This window comes from Physeter macrocephalus, chromosome 4, assembly GCF_002837175.3.
Source record: "Physeter macrocephalus isolate SW-GA chromosome 4, ASM283717v5, whole genome shotgun sequence".
NCBI lineage: Eukaryota > Metazoa > Chordata > Mammalia > Artiodactyla > Physeteridae > Physeter > Physeter macrocephalus.
This window is the reverse complement of record NC_041217.1, coordinates 63610549-63627910: the sequence shown is the minus strand read 5'-3', so window position 1 is coordinate 63627910 and position 17362 is coordinate 63610549. Positions and strand designations below refer to the sequence as shown.

The window sequence follows — 17362 nt, the reverse complement described above, 5'->3', positions numbered from 1 at the left end:
TGTCAGTTGCTTCATTTGCAACTATTTTCTCCCATTCTGAGGGTTGTCTTTTCATCTTGTTTATGGTTTCCTTTGCTGTGCAAAAGTTTTTAAGTTTCAGAGTCTGTCATGCAGAGTGAATTAAGTCAGAAAGAGAAAAACAAATACCGTATGCTAACACATATATATGGAATCTAAAAAAAAAAAAAAAGGTCATGAGGAACCTAGGGGGAGGACGGGAATAAAGACGCAGACCTACTAGAGAATGGACTTGAGGACATGGGGAGGGGGAAGTGTAAGCTGGGACAAAGTGAGAGGGTGGCATGGACATATATACACTAACAAATGTAAAGCCGATAGCTAGTGGGAAGCAGCCACATAGCACAGGGAGATCAGCTCGGTGCTTTGTGACCACCTAGAGAGGCGGGATAGGGAGGATGGGAGGGAGGGAGATGCAAGAGGGAAGAGATAGGGGGATATGTGTATATGTATAGCTGATTCACTTTGTTATAAAGCAGAAACTAACATACCACTGTTAAGCAATTATACTCCAATAAAGATGTTTAAAATAAAATAAATAATTAATTAATTAAATGGTAGACCTAAAAAAAGAAAAAATGGGCAGAGGAGCTGAAGAGGCATTTTTCCAAATAAGACATACAGATGATCAACAGGCATGTGAAAAGATATTCAAGATTACTAATTATTAGGGAAATGCAAATCAAAACCACAATGAGATATTCATGCTTTTTAGATTGGCTATTATCAAAAAGACAAGAAATAACAAGGGTTAGAGAGAAGGAAACAATTATACACTGTTGGTGGGAATGGAAATTGGTGCAGCCACTCTGAAAGACAGTATGTAGATTCCACAAAATATTAAGAACAGAACTATCATATGATCCAAGTATCCCACTTTTGGGTATTTACCCAGGGACTATAAAAAAGCACTAATTGAAAAGATATATCCACCCCTATATTCATTGCAGCATTATTTGCAATAGTCAAGATATGGAAACAACTTAAGTGGCCATCAATGGATGGATAGATAAAGAAGATGTGGCATATATATATATATATATATATATATATATATATATATATAATGTAATACTACTCAGCCATAAAAAAGATGAAATCTTGCCATTTGTGACAATACAGATTGACCTTGAAGGTATTATGCTAAGTGAAATAAGTCAGACAGAGAAAGGCAAATACCATAGGATTTCACTCATATGTGAAATATAGCAAAATAAATGAACAAGCCAAACAAAAAAACCCCAACCATGTAGATACAGAGAACAGAGCAGTGGTTATCAGAGGGGGAGGAATGCGGGGGGAGGACAAAATGGGTAAAAGGGATCAACTGTATGGTGATGCATGGAAACGAAATTTTTGGTGGTGGGCACGCTGTAGGGTATACAGAAGTAGAGATGTAATGTACACATGAAAAAATAAATAAATTGAGGTTAATTTTGACCTCCTAATATCTCAAAAACTTCAGATCGTATCATCTGCCTTTTCCTCTATTGGCTTTCTGCAGTAGACATTATCGGGGAGGAAAATTAATTTTCCCTCTATCCTTCTGAGTTCTTGGCTAAGACCCCTGTAATAAAACACAGATTAACAAGAGAAAAAAACAGAAGTTTATTAACATGTATACCTCATGTGTACATGGGAAATGCCTGGAGAAAAATGAGTAACTCCCCAAGGTGGCGTGGAATTCCAGTTTATATAGCATTTTCAACAAAGAATAATAAATTTGTGGATAAAGGACAGGAGAAAATAAAGCAGATTTATGCTTCCAAAGGTGAAGGTAAACACTATTTAGTAAAAGTTTGTTATGTAGATTCCTCTGGTGCCTTTTTCAGGCTGATAGGGTCTAAAGTTGTCTCCAGGTATTAACATTTGTTCTTCCTGGTAGAGAGAGGATGAGGGCTTTGTGAATTTATGTCCTGCTTTTAGGCAGATAGGAGGAGGGCAGAGAGCTTTTCTTGTGTCTGATTCTCAATTGGCTTCTTCTCAAGATAATCCTTATGCCATAGTGGCATATTTTGTGGTGGCATAATGTGCTACTCTTCAGTGTCATAAATTCTAAACTCCTTAGCACAAAATGTAAGACTGTATCTAATTTGGCCCTACCTTCCTGTTCATCCTTATTTTCTATCACTTGCCTTTTTATACCCTTTACTCCTATCACTTAACTTGAATTTGTTTTATTCATGGCTTCAATGATTCCATTCCTTCTTATTAGAATACTCTTTTCCATATTCTCCTGCATATTATTCATAGTCTAGATCAAATGACACCTCCTTTGGGAAGCTTTTCTAAAGATGCCCAGGAAATACTTCTCTGTTTCCTGCACTACTTCCTTCACATTGCCTTTTTAATTTTTTTTTTTTTTTTTTTTTTTTTGTGGTATGCGGGCCTCCCTCTGTTGTGGCCTCTCCCGTTGTGGAGCACAGGCTCCGGACGCGCAGCCTCAGCGGCCATGGCTCACGGGCCCAGCCGCTCCGCGGCACGTGGGATCCTCCCAGACCGGGGCGCGAACCCAGTTCCCCTGCATCGGCAGGCGGACGCGCAACCACTGCACCACCAGGGAAGCCCTGCCTTTTTAATCTTGATCACATTTTTACTATGTAATATATATGTACACACACACGTATAATATATTCTCATAATATTCATATACTCTTCAGAAATATGATTAAATGCGTTGTGCCATGTTTATACATATACATACATGTATATGTATGTATAAATATGTATTTATAGATACAAACATGTACACATGTATTATATAAACAAATACACATATATGAATATACATGTACATATATAAAATGTACACAATGCATTTAATCATATTCCTGAAGAGTACTACCATATATGAAGAATATTACATGGGTGGTGATATAAATATGTCCTTTTTGTTCTCAATGCCCTCATGTGCTATTTAGACAAAATGATAGGAACTAGTCAAATAGCTCTTGGAATGAACTCTGAAATAGGGAGCAAGAGGCTTAACTCCTTAGTTCTGCCCTCAATCCCCATGTTACCTCAAAGTTTCTACATCCTCATTGTAAAATAGGGCAAGGTGATTATAATAGTTAGAGGAAATGCCATAAAGATTAATGAAGTACTCTCAAACATGAAAGAGAATCAACATTAAAAAGTTCCTGTGATTGCAGCACTAAATATATTATCTCAATTTAGTTTATTACTTTATGCTAGAATTTTAGGGGTAAGGAGAACATTAAAAAATATTTTGTTTTGTATCTGATGACAGGAAACCAAGCAGTCTCTTAACTGTTAGCCTTTCTCCCTATCTGTTGTGAAAAATCAGTGATTATCATTGCTAACGAACTGATAAAAATGGTTTTGTTTATTCAATTTGTTAACGAGCTTGCCTGCTATAGTCCTTACACTGGATTCAGTCACAAACATATCCACGCGCCTACATATACACATTTACATACGCACAAACACAAATTTCACTGACAATCCAGCTAAGTACCCAGTCAGAAGAATAAAATGCCCTTGAGCTACCTTGTTCTCTAGACCTCTGTTGCTCCTCAGTGTTCCTTTGTTCTCACCTTATTTTGCATAACTGGTAAAGCTGTTGGGAAGATACATGCTTATGTCTATTTACTACACAGGGCAAAGTACATAGAGGTTGTAAGTAGCATTCCATCAAATTTAGGTTGATGAAAATTAATCTTGTCCTTTTGATTGAATAAGATACCAACGACTCCAATTTACCAACTAAATTTCCAGTTGGCTTAAATATTCTAAGTCTGAAGAGTCAACACTACACTTAGCCACACTTCCACCAGAATCTTGGTTGGGGAAAACAACCCTCCAGTACTGGGTCTGGATGGGGAAGTGACTCTCACACCCTGAAACATAGACATCCCCACTCAAAATATCACTTTTCTTGTTCTCCTCAAGTGTCTGTATAAGTTTCTACATCACTATTTTTTCATATTGTGTAAATATCCAATTGTTCCAGTACCATTTGTTGAAAAGACTGTCTTGTAGCTATTGAATTACCTTAGATAAAATGAACAAATTGCTTGAAATACATGTACTGCCAAAGCTCTCTCAAGAAGAAACACATAACCTGAGTAAAACTACATCTATTAAAGAACACAAATTTGTAGTTTAAAATTTTTCCTTCAAAGAGCTTCAGGTTAAAGATGGCTTCGCTGGTGAATTCTATCAAATATTTAAGAAAGCAGTAATTCCAATTATATACAACTCTGCCAGAAAATTAAAGAGGACAGAATACTCCCCAGGCCATTCTATGAGGCCATCCTTACACTGATACCAAAACCAGACAAAAATATTATAAAAATTAAAGACAGATTAATATCCCTCACAAATGTTACCAAATGTTACCAAATATAATTCTACTGCATAAAAAATGGATAATATATCATGATCAAGTGGGTTTTATTTCAGGAAAGCAAGATTGGTTTAATAGTCAGTGGAATTCACCATATTTATAAACTAAAAATTAAACATAAGATCATCTCAATAGATGCAGAAAAAAGCAGCTGAAAAATGACAACATCCATTCTGATGAAAATTGTCAGCAAACTAGGAATAGAAGGAGTGTTATTCAATTTAATGAAGGGAATTTATGAAAAATCTAGAGCTAATATCGTACTTAATGGTACAAGACTGAATGCCTTAATCCTAAGATCAGGAACAAGGCAGGGATTCTGATCTCCCCATTTCTATCCAAAATACTGGAGTTTCTAGCCAGTGCAATAAGGCAAGAAAAAGAAATATAATACATTCAAATTTAAATGGGAGAAGTAAACTGTATTTTCAGACAACATGATTGTTTATATAGAAAATATGGAATCTACATAAAGTTCCTAGAACAAATAAGTGCATTTGTTAGCAATAAACAATAAGAAATTAAACAAAATTAAACTACTATTTATAATATTCAAAAATATGTAATACTTAGGAAAATCTGACATAAGATGGGTAAGACACTAAAAACTACAAAACACTGCTGAGAGAAAGGAGATCTAAATAAATGGAGAACTATACTGTGTCATGGGTTAGAAGACTCAACATTGTTATGTAAATTCTCCCCATGACAAAACACACGTTAAAAACTTGATTAAACTTTGTTCAGCCAGCAAATCTGTGCTCACTCCCATTTATCCCCCCCATCTTTTCCCTTATCTTGAGTATCTCCAAACTTGGCAATTTAGATTCTTATCTAAAGAGAGGTGCTATTATCCATTTTATTTAGATTTTAGTCAAATGGGCTAGGATTCATTTTAAGTCTGAAGGAAGGGAAAGAGCAGCTATGAAATTTAATATGTGTGTATGCATATCTGCAATTGAAATTCTAGGCTGAACTCTGAAAGCCAAAGAACTTTCCCATTAATAAAATGCAAGTAAAACAGCCAGAAGAAGCACTGGGAATAAATGTGTTCTAAGCAAATTGTAAAAGGGTTGGGGTCTCTTAGATTCACTGACAGCTCTTGTTCTGGTTGGCTTTACTGTCCTGTCCCATTGGGTCAGGATGGCATTTCTGGCCCCATCCCACTTTCCTGCTCCCATCAGTCGAAGCTGGTATGGGCTACAAGGACGAAAGTTCACCTCCAGGGCCAGCTGGGGATCAGTCAGGAAGAGCCATGGTATGTTAGGCTTGGCCCCTATGAAGGAGCCCAACTCATCCATGTATGTGATGTAATCTGTCTGCAAAGTCTGGCTCTGGCCAAACCTGGGAAAAGAAAACACATTGGAATGAGTGCCACAGTTGGAAACAGAAGCACAAATTTCTTACTTTTTACTCTCAGAAAAGTAACATTTTAGTCAGCACCTCCAGTAATACCCCCACTCCTCCCTTTTTCCACAACATAGAATTTATCGGGCTTCCCTGGTGGCGCAGTGGTTGAGAGTCCGCCTGCCGATGCAGGGGACACTGGCTCGTGCCCTGGTCCGGGAAGATCCCACATGCCGCAGAGCGGCTGGGCCCGTGAGCCATGGCTGCTGAGCCTGCGCGTCTGGAGTCTGTGCTCCGCAACAGGAGAGGCCACAAGAGTGAGAGGCCCGCGTACCGCAAAAAAAAAAAAAAAAAAAAAAAAAAGAATTTATCATTTGTTGTTTGATTGTAAGTGAGCTGTTTTTTTTTCCTCTTCTTCCTAACCTCTATTCAAGTGTGATGCCATTTTGGGCTTTTGTCTCTAGCCATGAAGCCTGGAGTGAACTGACCCTAGGGTCTCAAGGTGACTGATTAACTTAGTTTACTCTTTGATACATGATTATTCTTTATATGACATTGCTTAGGATCTCCCCTAATGTTAGATTTTTATATCAATGTGTTTAAAATTGGGTTTATGTATAGTTTTAATATTGTTTCAATTTACTAATATAAATTGTTTCATATGTTTAGTTGGAGTGTGATCTCCTTTGCTTTTAGAAACCCTTATTTAAGCAATAAGATTGGCATTGAGGCTTCTCTTTTTCCTCCTCATTATTCCTATTGGCCTCTAACATAAAGGGTAATAAGTAGAAAATACAAGGGCAGATGAACTCAATTTAATTCTTCATTTGGTTTTCTTGTTACATCACTGCCACTGCTCAGTTTCCAGCTAGCTAGTTTGCTGACAGACACATGGCTGGTGGGAAAGGAGCTGTTGGGGAAAGAGAGTCATTTCTCATCCTCAGCACTATTGGCATTTTGAGATGGATAATTCTTTGTTTAGGTGGACTGTTCTCTGCACTGTAGGATATTTAGCAGCATCCCCGGTTTCGACATATTAGATGCTAGTAGCATGCCCTCTTCACTTGCAATGACCAAAAATGTTTCCAGATTTTGCCAAATATCCCCTGGGGGACAAAATCACCCATCTGAGAATCTGTGCTCTAGAGTTACACAGGAGAAGTGCAATGACAATTATTTGCCCATCGAATACTGCTTGATTATAGCAGGTGTTTAAAAAATGTGAACTTTGACTAGTGACAAGATTATAGAATCTATTAATGTTTTCCTACACATATAGGCAAATTTTAGGATTTATTAGCAAGTACCATCTCTTACCACTTGAGTTTCTTCCCCATTTTCTCATCAATATCATCCATCATTTCATTTGTAGTTGGCAGGGTACATGAGTCTAAAAAAGAAATGAAGACAAATATTGAAAAAGACAAATCAGAAATATGTAATTACACATGATTAATTTCATTCAGTGTTTATGAACTATGTCCCTAAAAGATTTTGTATCAAGAGGAGCTATCTTTAGTATGTTTAGCAGAATAACAGTTCACGGAAACAAAGATCTGAGAAGCCAATGAACCTGCTCTGGGAATGGCAAAGCTGGCCTACAATGAAATAGTGACAGTGGAAAAGTTTTTAACTTCAAGTCACCCTATCTTACATTTCTGATGATATTATGGAGGGTCAATCCTCAACATGCCTCATGCATATAATACCTTACCAGTTTCATCATTTCTTTCTGCCTCCTCTTACTAAGAATTCTCTCAAGAAATAGTCTGGTAAAATAATTCAATCTAAGGTCTATGGCAATTAAAATGGGACAATGGAAGGAAACCTGGGTTTTCCAGCATCAGCGTGCAGCCAAGGAAGACGTTTTAAGGGGCAGCAGAAAATTTTTATTTTTTAATAAATTTCACTATATTAGTGGAGGCCTCTTCTAATTGCTAACTGTAGCTCATTTGCCTTTGTAACAATGGCAGGAGAAGTTATGGCATTCTCATGAATACTTCCCAGTCATTATTAGCATCTCACCTCAGCCTGGTGGTACCCTGTGGTCAGATATTGCGGTGCCCCTACTAGAAAGTAAGGGACCAGAATTTTGGTCATTTTGTTTAACGTTGTATCTTAAGTGCCAAGACAGAGCCAGGCGCATAGCAGGTGCTCAGTAAATATTTGCTGGATGAATAAATGATGCCCATTGTTTTATGTAAATTTCTTGGGTTTATGAACTATGTCTGATTTTTCCATAAAACCTCAGGTGCTTGGCACTGTTTTGCTTTTCAAGAGAAAAAGACAATAGAATTATTTTATAAGTGAGCACCCTTACAAAAGATTTCATAATGGGTTTTTAAAAATAACAATCTGGCATGGTACATTTGAAATAGAAGCTTACTTATCCACAACATTTTAAGAAAACATACACATATACTCTATGATTTTAACTTTTTCTTCATTACTTGTAGTCTAAGTTTTTATGGACGGTATGTTAGGTAAGGTACACCTATATTGGCCAATATTCTCAAACCCTTGAGTAAAAGGACACTTTCAATAATAGTGGTGATCAATATGATTGATTGATCATAAATTAAATTTATATTTAATTAAATTGATATTTGAGTTATTGCCTTTCTCCTCATATTCTTGATTTGCCCACACAAACATACTTGTAGTCCCTGAAGCCCATGGGGTCCAGGGGGAGGAAGGGGGAGAAGATTATCAACAGAGTAGGAGTGGCCCAACACTGTTATTCTGAAACAGTTGACACCAGTAATGCCTCCAGCATGCCCTGACACCCACCAGGGCCCTTTCAACTTTTGCAATGTACCTTGACATTGCAGTCATCCACTGCTGTCCTCTTGCCTTTATAGCCTTGCAAAGTCCTACCAATTCCCCTATGAGAAGTCTAAGCTCTTTAACACAGGTTATAAGGCCCTCCATGCTCTGGTTCCTTCCTCTATTTCTTGCTGCTGCCTGCCTCTGCTTTATATTTCCTTACACCAAAATGTTTCTGGTTCCTCACACACTCCATGCTGTACCTTACCTTTATATCTTTCCTCATGCTGTTCCATTTTTATGGAATAACTCACTACACAACTCCCCTCACCAGAACACTGTAGAACTTTCCCTATTGCAGCATTCCCCCCACCTTATTTTAAGCTCTGTGAGGTCAAGCATCATGTCTATCTTATTCCCTTTATATCCCTAGCACCTAGCACAGTGCTTGGTGTATAGTATGTGCTCAGTAAATATTTGTTGACTAAATGAATGAAAGACAGAATGGCCCACTTATTTGCAAACACTTTAACTGTCCAGCGGGTCTGCAGGTCAGCTGTGGGGATGGCAGCCCCAAGGGACCGGACAAGGTCAATCACAGCCAAGTTTGGCTTCTCCATCAGCAGGGGGAAGATGCCTTTAAACAAGGTGACCTCATTGTTTCTGCTTTTGATGATGGAGTCATCAAGGAAGGGGTAGGCATACCCATAGCCTGTTGCAAAAATGACAACGTCAATGGCCTCAAACATTGTCCCATCCTCAAACATGGCTGAGGTCTCTGTGAACTCCTTCACACTGGGCTTGATGGACACAGTGCCACATAGGATGTGGGATGGTGGTTCGTCATTGAACACAGGCTCTTTCCTCAGGGTGCTATGGAGAAACAAGAGAAAAAGGCACTTGCTCTAAAGTACCTCATTTCCAAAAAATATTTGCAACAGTCCATAGCACTGAACAAATTTAAGCAGTTAATTGTCAGCATGAAGACAACTAAACTCTCTTCTTTTGGGAAAGTTCTTTCCTGTTGCTAGTAACAATTCTTAGGAATATCTGTCTGACATACAGATGGCCAACAAGCACATGAAAAGATGTTCAACATTGCTAATTATTAGAGAAATGCAAATCAGAACTACAGTGAGGTACCCCCTCATACCAGTCAGAATGGCCATCATCAAAAAGTCTACAAATAATAATTTGGGACTAACAGGTACACATTACTATATATAAAGTAGATAAACAATAAAGATCTACTGTGTAGCACAGGAACTATATTCAATATTTTGTAATAACCTATAATGTAAAAGAATCTGAAAAAGAATATATATATATTTAACTGAATCACTTTGCTATACACTTGAAACATTGTAAGTCAACTGTACTTCAATAAAAAATTCTATAAATAATAAATGCTGGAGAGGGTGTGGAGAAAAGGGAATCCTTCTGTATTGTTGCTGGGAGTATAAATTGGTACAGCCACTCTGGAAAACTGTATGGAGTTTCCTTATAAAACTAAAAACAGAGTTACCATATGATCCAGCAATCCCACTCCTGGGCATGTATCTGGAAAAGATGAAAACGCTAATTTGAAAAGATGCATGCACCCCAGTGTTCACTGTAGTGCTATTTACAATAGCCAAGACATGGACACAGTCTAAATGTCCATTGACAGATGAATGGATAAAGAAGGTATGGTATGTATATACAATGGAATATTACTCAGCCATAAAAAGAGTGAAATAATGCCATTTGCAGCAACATGAATGAACCTAGAGATTATCACACTAAGTGAAGTAAGTCAGACAGAGAAAGACAAATATTATATGACATTACTTATATGTGGAACCTAAAAAAATGATACAAATGAACTCATTTACAAAGCAGAAATAGAATCACAGACATAGAAAGCAAACTTATGGTTACCAAAGGGGAAAGCAAGGAGGGATAAACTGGGAATATGGGATTAACAGATACACACTACTATATATAAAATAGATAAACAACAAGGACCTACTGTGTAGTACAGGGAACTATATTCAATATCTTATAATAACCTATAATGGAAAAAATCTGAAAAGGAATATATATGTATAACTGAATCACTTTTCTGTATAACTGAAACACTGTAAATCAACTATACTTCAATACAGAAAATGTAAAAAAAAGAATATCTGTCTGAGCTGCCTCTTTTGGTCCCTTGAAACTTGAAGATTCTCTTGTGGGTACTTATACTATTTGGAGACCACATAGATGAGGATAAACCTAATTCCTAGTCATAATAAAGTTAAGAGTGCTGACTCTGGAGCCAGATGGCCCAAGTTCATAACCTAGCTTCTTCTCTTACTTGCTGCTACTTCTCCATATTTGTTTCCTTATATGGAAAATAGGGATAATATACAGTCTACCTCGCAAGATTGTTCCCAGAATCAAATGAACAATTATCTGTAGAGCACTTATTTTTTTTAAGCTGTACCATTTTTATATTTACATTTTCATATGCATTTAATTAATTAATTTGATTATCACAATGAGTTTAGTGCACATTCATCATCTTATATTGATGCAACATTAAAGAGTAGAAAAAAAGTTTTCATTGTGAGAACTCTCAGGATTTACTCTCCTAACAACTTTCATATGTAACATACAGCAGTGTTCATTATATTTATCATGTTGTACATTACATCCCTAGTAATCAAGGCATCACTATTCTAAGTAAACTATTATTATAACTAAGCTCTCATCTTACATGAGGAAATCAGATCTACTGTGGTAGGATGTTTTATTGCCATGTTTGATTTCCTTTCATCAACTGTGGTCACAAAAGAAAGTACAACTTTGATACTGCACTTCACTTGCCAAAATTCTAGGAGTGATTTTTTTTTTTTTTTTTTTTTTTTTTGCGGTACGCGGGCCTCTCATTGCTGTGGCCTCTCCTGTTGCGGAGCACAGGCTCCGGACGCGCAGGCTCAGCGGCCATGGCTCACGGGCCCAGACGCTCCGCGGCACGTGGGATCCTCCCAGACCGGGGCACGAACCCGTGTCCCCTGCATCGGCAGGCGGACTCTCAACCACTGCGCCACCAGGGAAGCCCAAGAGTGATGTTTTTTTGATGACATTCTTCATTTTGACTTACGTTTTTCCTTCAGGGATTCTGGAATTTCCTCTAATTAACCTCAAACCCTAAGAAATTTTATAAATCTTAAAATTTGTTTCTACATTCCACACTGTTCTCTACCTCTATAATTCTGCAACCTCTTCTTCTACCTTATAAGGTGGCAATAATAGGTCACAGCTAAACCTGTTTTCCTCCCACATCACCCCTCCCCACCAAGGAAGGAGTGAGAAGGTGTCATCAACACCTTTTGGTAACTGGAACCCTTCCTGGGAGGGAGCTTAGTTCTTAGAATGAATGGATTTCCAAAACTATGTTGTTGTTGTTGTTGTTTTAACATCTGTATTGGAGTATAATTGCTTTACAATGGTGTGTTAGTTTCTGCTGTATAACAAAGTGAATCAGCTATACATATGCATAAATCCCCATATCTCCTTCCTCTTGCATCTCCCTCCCACCCTCCCCATCCCACCCCTCTAGGTGGTCACAAAGCTCTGAGCTGATCTGAGCTGATCTCCCTGTACTATGTGGCTGCTTCCCACTAGCTATCTATTTTACATTTGGTGGTGTGTATATGTCCATGCCACTCTTTCACTTCGTCCCAGCTTACCCTTCTCCCTCCCTGTGTTTTAATTGTCTGAAGTACAAAGCCAAAATATAGTTTGCAGTTACTCTTACAAGACAAAAAATCTTAACCAGTTCAGGCTTTGAAACTTCTATTACATTAAAAATAGTTTTAAATGCATGAAATCAACATTTTTCTCTTATGGATGTAGCAGTCTGCCAGATAAGGTAGGATAAGTGCTGCAGATTGAGGGTTTGGCTACTAAACCTGGTATTTACTACTCCAATTTACAATTTGCTCTTACTTTTTTTTTTTTTTTGTGGTATGCGGGCCTCCCTCTGCTGTGGCCTCTCCCGTTGCGGAGCACAGGCTCCGGACGCGCAGGCCCAGCGGCCATGGCTCACGGGCCCAGCCGCTCCGCGGCATGTGGGATCCTCCCAGACCGGGGCGCGAACCCGGTACCCCTGCATCGGCACGCGCAGGCCCAGCGGCCATGGCCCACGGGCCCAGCCGCTCCGCGGCATGTGGGATCCTCCCAGACCGGGGCGCGAACCCGGTTCCCCTGCATCGGCAGGCGGACGCGCAACCACTGCGCCACCAGGGAAGCCCTGCTCTTACTTTTTTTAAACCTGTTTTTCTAAACACAATGAAACACTTTTGCTAGCATGGACCAAAGATGAGATTTCTAAGGAATCCTTTTCTTACCCACTGAAATATTCTTTTTTTCTGTTGATATACTGATTCTTCTACCTAGAATGCCTTTCTAATTAGTAGGTGTTGGGCTTTGTCTCTATAGAGAAGTAAATAAATGAATCATTAATTTGACAGACTACATCAGTTCTGTGACTGTCCTGCAGAAATGTCAACCCTTCCATGGAGATGTGCACTTTCTTTTTGAGACTTTCTACTTACTGAGACATGTTGATTAACACTACTTTGTTAATTGCTCCTCAGAAGCCTATTAGAAGACATTAATAAGAGCTGATATTTGTAAAGCTTTATAGTTCACAAAGTAATTCCTACATTTAAAATTTTACTGAATACCACAGCAGTCTTGAGGAGTAGGTCTTATTATTGCTATCTCTATTCATCCATAAGCATGGACAAGATATTCCTCAATAAAACCATTTACGAATTGGCTCAGCCCTCAAAATTCTGTGCTGTGGTTTGTAGCAACCATAAATGAACCCTGCATGTCAGGGTGATCTAGCTGCCTGATCCATCCCCATTTTGTATTCTTTCTTACTCCTTTTCCTACTAGACTAATTTCAATAAGATTTTCATTCCATTCATGGTCTCTGAGTGTACCATGTCACCTATGCAGTCCTTAATTTAATTCCACCAGCCTCAGTGAGACAACTAAAACAAGACCTAGAGAGAAAGAATTCAACTTAAGCCAGTGCTCCTTTTTTTTGAATAATAAAATATATATTATTTGTAGTACCCATTTAAAGGCATCAGGCTGTAGTTCTCATGCTTAAACCACGTGTTCATCTCCTTGACATATAACCAGTCAGAGATAGATGAAGGAAGGGCTTTCGGAGAAAGAATGCAAAGCGGGTAACATACACCACATCCCAAGGATAGCCGTCATCCCAAACCCGATTCATGACCCAGGAACCATTTCTGGTGCTGATAATGACCTGGTGGGGGAGGCAACATAGATTTCAACATCACTCTTTAAGTATTGAGCAAATACAACACAAGTCTATGGACATCTCCATACATTTCCCTTAATATCCAGGTAGGAGCACTTTTAAAGAGGTGGGTCAAAATGAATAGTCCATGATTGAAACTAGATAGAGGCAGAACTACCGTCTCTCTCTCCACCCCAGAAGGTGAGTGCATAGGTGTTGAAAGAACGACAAAGTGACATCTTGGAATAAGAGGGCTCTGTATTCAACTGTGACAAGTTTACTCTTTGCAGACTTATAGGACTAAGATGGTACGTCTAATAAAGGTCAGTCAATCCAGTGAGCCCCAATGGTGGTGGGTGGTAGTAGTTGCTGGGTTGAGTGGGGGAAATGCAGCTAAATCCCTAGCTGAAATTAGGTTGAGGAGATGCCAAGGATTTAATTCTGTTATCTGTGCCTGGTCTCCTTCTCCAGTCCTCCCTGCACACCCACTCCAGGACCTGTGCTAGACATTCCAAACTGTGGCAGCTGCCTCAGCCTGAGACAAGCCTGGCTGCTTGTCTATTTTATCATTTTTGTGACAACCCAAGGGAATTTGAGTTTAAAAAATCCTGAGGTATTTTTTAAACATCCATTTAAGAATTTATTTATTGAACACCTATTTCCTTAAAAATATTTTAAGTACTTCTGGGTTTACTGGTCATGTATGATTCATCGTGGAGTCCTCTGGGAAGCCTTCTTTGACAACTTCATCCAGGCTAAGCTCGATTCTCTATTCACGGTGCTGCCACTGCCACGCCTAATATCACTGGTCTCATTGCCTTCTTTTGTGATGATCTGTGTACCTGTCATTCTACTTCCACCTATCTATTGCTCCTTGAAGTTAAGAAGTGGTCTGACTTATTTCTGTGTTTATTTCTAGTCTGACGCAGTGCTGACACATAAAAAGTGCCTGATATTTGTTGAGCACTGGCTGTTAAATGGGTAAACAACAGTAAGACCTAAATCTTGTGTATCTTCCAGAACTTCAGAGTGGTAAGCACAGTACTGTTGCATTATAGGTGATAAGAAATACTATTAAATAAATAAAAGCAGAGCTTGACTAGCAACCAGTTTGCTTGGAGGTGATCAGAACGTAAAATTAAAACAAAAAATGCGTATTTACATATATACACATGCACATGCCCTTACCTCTGGTTCCAGCAGATTATACTTCCTTACTAGCATGGGCCACATTACCTTGCTTCACAGGGAGAATGTCTCAAGTCCTCCTTGATTTAATGGGCATATACAGCAGGTAGATTCCTTGTGGTATGACATGGTAAATATCATCCTCAGTGCTTGGGCTAATGCTGTAGTAGCACAGCCATACTCTAGGTTTATTTCCCCAAACCTTTTATATCATGTACTTGTGTAGCTAGATGACTGAGCTCAACAGCAATGTCACATCCTGAGTTTCCCAGTCCAGTCATGGGACCCTCTTCCCCTTGAACACTTCTGGGCGCTTATAGTCCCAGCTGTGGAGGTAGTGGCCTTGAAACTGGTCTAGGCCTAAACAGAACATGGGGAGTGGTTTGAGTTGATTTTCAGAAGAAATGATCGACTCACTTTTTTTTGCTATGTTTTATTTTTAATTCTATTGGCAGTCTTAATTTTTAAAATTTCCCTAATTGAAATGCACTTATCCTTTTAGTGATTTTTGACACTAAATCCCTAACTAATTACTTTTAGAGCCTTAGAAAAATACCTTAAGGTATTTGAACTTATATTTGGTAATAATAATAGTATTTATTGAGTACTTACTGTGGGCTAGGTCCTCTGCTAAAGGGTTTACATGTCTTAGCCATTTAATCTTGATAACATCTCTGAATGGTAGTAACTAGTATTATCTCAATTTTAAAAGGCAAGGAAATTCAGGCAGAGAAGTTAAGTGACTTGTCTAGGGTCACATGGTAAGGATCTAGTAGAATAAGCAGTTGACCCTAGGTGTTCTACGCTCAGAACCCCTAAATATACTGCCTCTTAGCATTAATGGTTTCAATCTTCTGTTCTCCCTTAATCTCTACCTTTTAATTACCCTGCCTTATGAACATCATGCCTTGAGGTGTGAGTGCTAATATTTTTGAGGGGACATGTGTTCCTGTTGCAAGGAAAGAAGGGAGGAAGGAAGGAATGAAAGAAAGAAGGAAATAAGGAAGGAAGGAAGATAAAGAAGCGAGGGAGGAAGGAAGGGAAGGAGGAAGAAGAAAGGAAGGAAGAAGGAAGGAAGGTGGCTTGTATAATATATTTATTTGCTGTTTGCCACTTTTGTAGAGTAATGGAATGTGTACCTACACACCCCTCTCACACACTCACCCACACACTCACTGTGATTTCTAAAAGTTAATTTGCAAAATGTGGATATAGAAATTTTAAAACCCAGGTTTCCTCTCTACAGACCTGTGTTTTCATCTAATCTCTGACCTGCCAAGTCCTTGATTCTTTTAGTGTAGGGCAATTATTACTATATTTCACATATTGTCACACTTAAAAATTTTGTTTTGAAATATTTGGAACATTAAGAACAATCATTATGTACAATCTGTGGAAAGCTCTATTTCAGTCCTTGATGTTTGTGTATAAATCCCCAGATTATTACATATTTTCCAAACATACCAGGAAAGGAATCCGTTGGTAGGTTGGGGTATACATGATGTCCTGAACAAATCATTACAGCATCAAAAATAGTAGATTCCTGCTTCCCATCCTTTTCCAAAACAATTTCCCACTGGCCAGTGACTAAGAAGCTGAGACATTTCTTTATATACTAGTAACCAGGGTCTTAAAGAAAACCAGAAAGAAATTCGTTCTATTTACAATCCTATGGTTTTTTTGTTTGCTTCCTTGCAGTATTTCTGTGGAGAAAATAATTATGTGCTCTTCTGGTCATTGAGAATTATATGGAATGGCATCAAAATAGGAGTCACTGTGAATCTTCACATCTCACAAGGAAAATTGCTGACTGGGGTATATTTACTTTTTTGACATCTAGTTAGTAGATTCGGGGTAAATTACACTGAGTATTCTTATGAAAGGCGCCATGTCATTTGCTTACTGCCACCCTCCACTGACATTCATGGCTTCTTCCTCTCTGGCCTTCTCTTCTATCTACTCCATAAATATGGGATTATCTCAGGCTTCAATCCTTGATCTCTGTTTTGTAATGTATAGACACTATCCCTTGGAAATATTAGTCACTTGTATGACTATTATGTTGATATAGGTAAAATTATTTTAAATAATAATTAGATAAGTAAATAATATTAATTAAAATCCCAATTCATAATTCTGCTGCTTATGGGCAGAAGACCTAAATAGACATTTCTCCAAAGAAGACATACAGATGGCCAATAAACACATAAAAGGATGCTCAACATCACTAATCATTAGAGAAATGCAAATCAAAACTGCAATGAGGTATCACCTCACTCCAGTCAGAAGAACCATCAGCAACAAAACTACAAACAATAAATGCTGAAGGGGTGGTGGAGAAGTGCATACCCTCAACGGTAAGT

At 38.4% G+C, this 17362-nt stretch overlaps 1 long non-coding RNA gene across 3 annotated transcripts in view; it reads left to right on the top strand.

Annotated features, from left to right (window-relative positions):
- Positions 1–17362, top strand: part of LOC114486162 (uncharacterized) — a 32056-nt gene that overhangs the window by 12536 nt on the left and 2158 nt on the right. For 2 of the 3 annotated variants that reach the window (XR_008617107.1, XR_003679465.2), the window contains exons 1-2: positions 12686–14843; positions 16698–16814. This is a non-coding gene — a long non-coding RNA (uncharacterized lncRNA). Of the gene's footprint in view, positions 1–12685; positions 14844–16697; positions 17282–17362 lie in introns of those variants that run through there. The other variant, XR_008617106.1, reaches the window with a different exon arrangement.